Here is an 8021-nt window from a genome sequence, read left to right on the forward strand (position 1 = left end):
CATTTTTTTCAGGCTCGTTTCATTAAAACACTTCCTGGTTCTCAAACTGGAAGGCTGACCTGGCTCGTTTCTATGGTGATGATGTTTCTTTTCGCATGCCACGCCCACCGCGTACTGGAAGAACTGAGCTAGCTTAAGGCTAATGACTTTCAGTTAGCAAACAAAAGCTGTTTGGCATTGGAAAACATAGATGTTCTACAGGAAATAAGTCAAATTTCTTTGTGAAGTGTAAACATAGTCACAGCCCTTCCGGTGACCCCCCATGGGCATTATTTTGTAAAAAACTTTGTATGACCTGAGATCCCAAAGCTTCAGTACTTGATGGGTCAGATGCATAAAATCAGCTTTTCCCTGCAAAATCAGTGGTGTGGACCCCATAATTCTATCTAGATACAGCTTCAGTGGTGCTTTGAAGACAAAAAAGCTCAACTTCAGCAGGCCTGCCTCAGCTCAAAGCAATTGCCTGAAAATGTTTTGGCAAAGTACAATCCTGCAAAACCATAGATAAGTTAAAATGCTAATTTTCTTTATACTGCAACTTTCTGAACGTCCAAATTTCTATTTTCCTTGTCACAACATAATGCTTATATTCTGGTTAGGTTTAGGCACAAAAACCACTTAGTTGTTGTTTTACGAAAACTTCATGCTTTGGCTCAAAATACCTCTTCTGGTCCCAACAAACTGTCAAGGTCTCATTAAAAACACCCAGTTATGTTGGTGCAAACATGGCCGGAGATGTCTCAGCATTCTGTAAATAATATATGGTTTTTCTTGCCACAAAAATGGCTGAGAAAGTGTCATGCTTCAAAATGGTGATCGCAGATTTGAACTGCGCTGCAGCCTCCTCCCCTGTAACCCCACCGATGCCCCCTTTACCTCCTGGTTTGAAAGTGTATTTGTCATGTGAACATGATATGACAGGTTTTGTAGAAACATCCATATGGTACTTAGCCTCTGACTTGTGCTTATGGATGCACAACCTTATAACCCTTTGAAGGAAGAGTTAGCTGTGTCACCCCACAAATCTAGGGTATCTTTTGAGCAAGCATAATCAATCTTCCCTGAGAGAAACAGTTGGACATTTTGGGAAATACACTTAATTCACTTTTCTTTGGCAGAGTAGGATGAGAAGATCAATAACACTCTCATCTCTCTGCATTAACTACGGAGTTAAAAGCCGGGAGGCAATTAAGGCTGGAGAGGAGTATCCCTCCAGTCATCAAAGATGATTCGTCACAACAGTGATCAGGCTGACATATCTTTTGTCTCTGTGTTTGCTAAATTAAAAACAGACGCAGTCATTGTTACTAACTCTAAACTGAGACAGCCGGTTACACATGTTACCGTCCAGTGGGAGATGCAAATTTCATACAAAGGCTTGTTTTTTTGAATAAATGAAGAAAAAGCTCCATCCCCATTAAAATGCCTGTGTATTGTCTCTTTTTGTCTCGTGCTGGTTTTTCTTTATATTTGTGTTTTTCAGCAGAACTTGTAGTCAACATCTCTGAAGGGTCCAAACAAGACGCACCCAGATGGCAGTTAGAATTTGGAGGTATGTCTCTGATGGGTGTGGGGTCTCCAAACAGCAGGGGGCCAGTCCCCAGGCTGTCTAATGACCCAGTACAGGACAAAGGGGGTCCTCTGTGTGAAGGACTGGAGGCTTTACGTCTTTTCAATGAAACAGACTCACAGCTGGCCACCCCATGGAAACAATGGACACCCAGCCTGTGCTCACCAATAATAATCCTGAGGTTCACACGTTATTATACAGTCCTTGAACACACTCTGAAATCTGACTGATAGATGTGTTTTCACTTTTTCTGTCTATTTTGAGGTGGTGTTATTTCTCAGAGCTGGTTGGTAGTCAGAATCTGAAATTTCAGCCAAATGTTTTGAATGTCAAGTTCACTGTTACCCATTTAACCTCAGTGGTTATTAATGCCACGCATAATGTTGCTCCTCAATGGATTACATGTGACAGTTTTCAAGAATTACATAGATATTTCATTTCATTTTGTTGTGATCCACACTGTTTTTCTTCTAAGTTCTTCCCAAGACTCAATGGCTTCGTGGTTGTGGCAGGCCCTGCTAACCGCTACAGTCTACAGTCATTTGATTTTTGGACAAAAAAAAAAGCGAGAAATGTTTTGAAGTTCAACTGACAGGCACTTTCCTCCTGTTGGGAAAAAACAGACAACAATCTCTCAAGAGACTCTTAAAATACCCTGGTAGTCTGCTGGACAACAAGAGAGAGGAATGTGTGTTTCCGGCTGTCTTCCCGTGTTCACACACTACTCTGGGTTTCCCCCAAATTAAGGCAGGACAACCAGAGGACAGGAAGTAGTTTAGTGTGCAACGGTGGATTTACTGTTTAGCCACACCGCAAAAGAGAGAAGAAATAGATAGCTAAGCACAGCAGTGGTTGTCTGGTGTTAACGCATTGTGCTCATATTTTTCTCCTGGTTGGTTCGAACAGCTTGAAGCCAATGGCAGAGCAGATACAGCGGGTTGTGAGATGTAGTTTTCCTGGTAAACACATCGACCCATTTGATTGTTGCTGCAATGTGGAAACTATTACTCATATAAAGACGCGTCAGAACTGCAGGACAAATAACTTTGCCACCTTTACCAACTTTGAAATGAACTGTGGTTCAGAATTGAACTTGACAAATACACTATCCCCTCCTGTTTATCTAAAAATACAGTGCACAGCTGTTTTTAGTAAAGATGTACATTGTCAACAAAAACCAGTAGGCCCGGGGCTGCCTGTCACAGGACAAGGACTAACACATGGTTTTGGTCTTTTCATGGAATATTTTAAAACATGTGAAATAACACCATGCTTTTTCTTTAAAGCCGTCAGGAGCAAGCTAATATATTTATATAACCCCAAACAGGATTAATGTTGATATGATGGATTACTGTCATTCTCCTCAAAAGAAAATGATTCCATTTATGCCAGTCTTGAAATGTAATTCCCACCTGGTTGTAATTGCCTCATTTTTTTTCTCAAATTACTGTCATTCACATGCATACATACGGTCCACACCCTGCTGCGGGCCAGGGTTAATTGCTGCACGCACAATAGAGCACTGCACCAATCACTGTGTCATCAGAGCTAATCCTGGCTAACCATGTTAACGAGACATGATAGGGTGACCACGGTGCGGCGCGTGCGAAGGAGCCCACAGACCGCCAGGACTCAGGTGTCTCTTCCATCCTCCTCTCGGAGTCTCAGGTGGCCAGTGAGGCGTTGTTTTCTGTGTATGTGATCACTCAAGGGTGTCCGCGGAGCACACGCTGGCAGTTCTACCGCTGCTGCCACCCAGATGCTCATGTATCAGGTTTAATCAAGACAGGGCTAACACACGCTGCTGTTAATGAGGCGCAGGGAAGGCGAGTGAGGAATAAAAAGGGTCTGATGAAACAACTGGTTTGAAAAAATAAATATGATTTGACAGGTTAAACATCCAGGTTTTTTAAGGAGTATCGCGGTAACACACTTTGAGTTTGCTCACATTACAGTTACTCACAGGAAGACTCCTTAGCTTTGTTGACACTGGATACAACATGGAACAAATGATGTGAGCGGGGCTGATGATTAGCATAAGAAAGAGTGGACTTTTATTCAGCAGCAACAATGAGGATGTTTCAGACACATAGACTTCCCCAGCATAACCCAAGATAGAACCTTATTTATTGTCACAACTGGACAAAAATGCAGCACTTCGATTCCAGCTGTCAGTCTGAGGAAGCATCCTTCATTTCCTTTCTTTTAGGTACAAAACTCTTAACCATTCTTCCATGTGAATACGTATTTTCTCGGTGACTTTATTTGCCACCATTTGTCTGTATATATAATGAATGAGATGCTGCTCTGCTCCAAGATGGTGTGGGTGATTACAGCCTGCAGTGTAACTGAGCCCAGACCCAACACAATGCATGTTTACACACACACAAACCCACACACACACACACACACACACACACACACACACACACCCGCCTACCTTATCGTCTCATCAAGAAGTAAAGAAACTCACAGTAAGCAACAACAGGGCTTACTGGAATATAGTGGTCCTGAACTAGAGAGTCTGTTTATCCCTGCTGTACCTGAAGAGACGATACCTGACCTGAACCTGTCAGGACCCTTTGGCAATTATGTTGAAATTTGATCTCGTCAGTGAACTGGTGGTTTAAATCTATTCTATTGATAATATTGTGTAAAAAATAATGAATAAATGAACAGAGTGCAAAAACCTTAAATACAGTGGAAAATAGACAAATATAATATAAAAATGTATAAATATAGCAGAAAAACAATAATGTAACACAAACTCCGAGCTTCAGCTTACTTTAAATGTGTCAGGCTCAAATCAGGCTTTGGCATAAAAAAACAACACCAATTTCAAATCAGGTTAGGTTCTCATGGACTTGGTCGGGTTCTGACAGAAGAATGCATCCTGAGCTGTCCTCTGATGTCTGTCTGCATCAGTGTCTGACAGGGTGTTACTCTAAATTTATTGAAATAAAGAAAACCCCTACACACTTTGTGTAGTCTGAGATTATAAAAAATAAGCAAGCACACACTGTTCAGGACGAGGTTTGGTTTGGACAACATGTCATTTAAACGTCTTTCAAAGACAAACATATAAGTTCAGTATCCACAGAAGTGGGTGAAAGTTTAGCAGACCATGTGGATCATATAAAAATAATCATTACCTCATTGTTACAGTGAGTTCACAGACATACTGATAAAGAATAGATTACCAATGCTGAAAAGTGCTCATTATAATAATCATCCTGATAAACAGTGAGCTAACATAGAGCAAAGGTGTGAGCTGCCCTCATCCAGTGTGTTTATGAAATAGAATGATTGTTGTGACATCATAGAGTAACAATGTAAAATGCTACACCTCGGTGCAACGAAAAGTTTCCGTGCCAAAAGCAGCCCTGCACTGACTGCTGAAGAAACACTTCAGACTCCTGGCTCGCACTTCAGTCACTGAGTACGAAGAATTTCATCTGACATCATGAGTCAAAGTGTGAACTTCCTGAGAAGGAAGTCGAGATGCAGTTGCTGAGAAATGAAACTTTAAATGGGGCTATTTGAGGCTGCGTAGAGTAGACACAAGCTGAGCACATGGTGATGGTATCACATAAGCATGTTCTACAAATGTACTTTAGTGCAGTTAAAGCTTTATTGCAGTCTGTATCTAGAGAACATATGAGAGGAGCTGCAAGTGTTTAAAATAAACTGGCGATAGACAGTTTCTTATACTGGAATAAATACTGATAATGGTCTTGTTTTTAAATGTAAGAAAACAAACACCTTTGAGGTCGTGCATCCACTTCAGATGGGAAACATGCTAACGCTAAGAAGCCTAGCAGCTACAGTGACTATTTCTGCTTTTAAAAGGGTTTAAATATCGTCTTTTCAAATTGGATGTTGGGGTTTCCAGAGACTTGGATAATACCGGGTGAACTATATGAAGCTGTTTTACATTTACTGGTTTATTTATTAAAACAACACAATCTATTTCAGTTGTTTAGGAGAATGCTGTGGCACTGTTTTGTTGTGATATATTTTCTGGATGACAAAACTTAACCTGACTTTCCATCCACATGGGTTTGAGTAGATAGATTTGTATTCATTTTTTAGGGAACTTATCCTTTAAAATGACCCATAAACACAGGAAATCAGTCCATGACACAGAGCGATATAGGTCATCTGAAACACAATAATTGTTGTAAAACAGAATTATCCATCCAATCTCATGATGGGAAATTCCAGACACAACTGTGTGCAGCAGAGACTGTTCTGGGTCAGAGTCTTCATCAGCTATGACACCTGTGTGGTCACAGACACGCACAGATATACAAGACAGATAGAAGCTGTCATGGGAAAATACTTTGCTTAGTGCTGCATGACAAATAGCACAACAAATGATACAAATCAGTAAAAATCAACAGTGAAACCAGAAACACAGTGCTGCAGAAATATAACTCATGCAGATTCATTAAATGGTTCTTAGGAAACTTTATGATTTAATTAGTAAAAATACAATCAGTGTTTTCTTTTATTTCTACAGTAGCTCCACTTGGATGTAAGGGGAGGGCTGGTTGAAATTCTTTGTCATTTGTCTGCTCGAGGTTCCTCTCCGACCAACAATAGCGGCCTTGTCGCTCTTTGCCCAGATCCTGGCAGCGATGTCCTTGGGTCCTGTGACTTTGGGTCCCGGGCGTCCGTCTGGTGGCTCCGCTAACACAATCCAAGCCCTCTTTTGCTCCGATTGGTGCGGGAACATCAGACGGCTGTCTGACCATGGACGACTGATAAAACATATTACTGATCAGAGCGTCCTGCTGCAATAAAACAAAATTATTAATACACCATCAACTCTCTGCCATTCACTACATATGAGACCTGTAACACTCTCCATGCAGGTACAGGTGGAGGAACATTCAGAACATGATGATGTCACAGGGGAGATGACCTTTGAACCTTTTGATAAAAATTGTCATCACATTCTCAGACTTTGATCACACAAATTGAACGCCATTTATAAGCACTTTTACTTGAGTAAAATCCCCAGTACTAGAGAGAGTGCTCTGACACTGTGGTATTGTTACACTTTAGGATCTTAGCACTTCTTCTTTGCTCTTTAACGTAGTACAGTTGTGTTTGAATCCCTGAGAAGCTGCTTATGGAGCTGAAGGGGGAAGTGGAAGGTCATACAGAAGTCAGGATCAACGACCAAAAACTGATTAACAGATTAAGGGAAGAAAACGGCATCAAAATTGCGAGAGAGAGGAAGTTCGATACAGATGGCGAATGACTGAGGATAAGAGCGTGAAGAGGAATTCACTAAAAGCATAAAAAGGCAAAGAGATAGAGAAGATCTAACCCTAACCCTCTAATTCAACTTTTGCTCTGTGAAAAAGGAACTCTGACACTATTCCTTTAAATAATGATGACAAAATGCACATTTTGCAATAACATGACTCACATTATGACATTCTTTATAGTAGAAATGTAATAATTAGCATAAAAAGCATTTAAATGATGATTTATTTAGAGTAACTGAGCAGGAGGAGGAGGTCAGTCTTGTCAGTGGACATGATGTTATGAACATGTTGCTCTGATGGACTGTGTGTGCAGATTATTATCTAAGCATGTTCCCAGAGTTGGAGTTAATCATTAGCTGTGACAGTAGCCACTGCACATCCTTAGAGCAGCACTGCACAGGATGTCCTTCCATGCTGGTTAAAGATTATTATTATCACCGCATGCATCATATATTCACAGCAGCTCAACAGAGAACAAACACAATTTTTGCAGCCAGTTTCAGAGGCTCAGAGAAAATACGAAAGTCAAGAATCATCTCTGCTGATGTTTGACCTAAAGGGTCATGGGACACGATCACCTCAATGTGTGGAACTTCTCATGACTTTTAGTTCTGATGTGATGCATGCGGAAGTGCGTGTGTTTGTCTTCCCCCACAGTGTTACACACATCCTCTTTGGTGAAACCACAGGATTAGTTCAAGCACGAGGCAGACCAGAATAGGCAGAAATGAAAGTATTAATTTCCTTTCGCACCGAGTGAGGAATCACGTGGACAGCTCACATGCAGATGTCTGTTGCAACGTCACGTCCTTTATGTTAGGGAAAGGAGAACTCTACCGATTCTGCACAATGTGAAAAAAGTTCACACAGGAGCTAAAGTGGAGCATTTTAGACCGACTGGGAACGCACTGCTGCTGTATGAGAAAACTGATGTGTTTTTATTGAGAGAAAAGCATTTAAAGCTATTCTAGTAGTAACCCAAAACAAAATGATGATCCTGAAAATGATATAACGTAATATAAGTCTCCTTCTAAATGTCTAATAATGTGACAACAAGTATGAAAATCTGGGTCGTGGAAGTAGAGAAAGAAGTGAGCTCACCAAACTTCTGCAGCCAGCCTCTCATCCCAGCTTGAGGCTACTGCTGCTAGCTTACCACACCTGATTCTCAG

At 41.0% G+C, this 8021-nt stretch overlaps 1 long non-coding RNA gene across 1 annotated transcript; it reads right to left on the reverse strand.

Annotated features, from left to right (window-relative positions):
- Positions 1-6020: 6020 nt before the first annotated feature.
- Positions 6021-8021, reverse strand: LOC119033779. Its single transcript, XR_005079369.1, has 2 exons — positions 7951-8021; positions 6021-6366 (listed from the first exon to the last, which is right to left on the reverse strand). It is a non-coding gene; the product is annotated as an uncharacterized LOC119033779 (long non-coding RNA).

This window comes from Acanthopagrus latus, chromosome 15 (genome assembly GCF_904848185.1).
Source record: "Acanthopagrus latus isolate v.2019 chromosome 15, fAcaLat1.1, whole genome shotgun sequence".
In the NCBI taxonomy this organism is placed as follows: Eukaryota; Metazoa; Chordata; class Actinopteri; order Spariformes; family Sparidae; genus Acanthopagrus; species Acanthopagrus latus.